Raw genomic sequence first — 938 nt, forward strand, 5'->3', positions numbered from 1 at the left:
AGAGGTTTACCAATCGTTTCCTGTAGCAACGAGCATTACACTTAAATCTACGCTCGTGTATATTCTCAGGTCAACCCCTACACCTTTACCCACATGCACTCCACACGGCCCACACAAAATTCACATCTACAAATGCTTAGACGGGCAAACATATATGCAGTAAATTCGAGCACACTAATGCATGCAAGTACCCTCCCCACACACATTCGCCAGCAAAATATATCTTATCATCTGTGGCGATCCTCAACATGTTGACGATTACCGACTGATCCGGAAGTAAGGCTTCTATTTGTCCTTAACTAGTGTTAGTTACGGTATTAAATCTACTCCTAATTTGCAAATATACATGCTGCCATTTTTCTTTAAAACGTTCAAATATAAAAAAAACTAAAGAAGAGGGGAAAAATCATTACACTGACCATCTCCATTCTTATGTTAATGGGAGTTCAGACTTTTATCTATTTATCTTTACTAGGCCGTCGTACTAGTATATACACTATTCTCATCATAGTGAGGATACACAATATACAGAGATTGAGAGGGAGGATGGGGATCAACTAGTTTTCCGAATCGCGTTAGATAAAAAACTGGAGAACCAGCGCTATTTATTGCAGCCCAGAATTGCAAATTTCACGCGGCATGGGAAGGGGGGGGGGAAGCATCTATTGTCGAGAGCAACGTCTGAAGTCCGAAACGGTATAAGTGATCTCAAAGAGAGGAGGAAAGACGTGGAGATCAGGTTGAGACAGAGAGAGGGGGAGTGTATCAGGTTGAGACGGAGAGAGGGGGAGTGTCGAAGGGTGATGTGACAGAGGGGAAAGGGGATACCATTTTCGACCCTGTGCAGTATTCATGCATTGGGCATTGTTTGCCGTATACCTGTTCGTCTCATTTCAGCCAATTCAAAAGGCCTTGAGGATCTAACCTTGCCTTGTTTG

This window comes from Penaeus monodon, chromosome 34, assembly GCF_015228065.2.
Source record: "Penaeus monodon isolate SGIC_2016 chromosome 34, NSTDA_Pmon_1, whole genome shotgun sequence".
Taxonomy (NCBI): Eukaryota; Metazoa; Arthropoda; class Malacostraca; order Decapoda; family Penaeidae; genus Penaeus; species Penaeus monodon.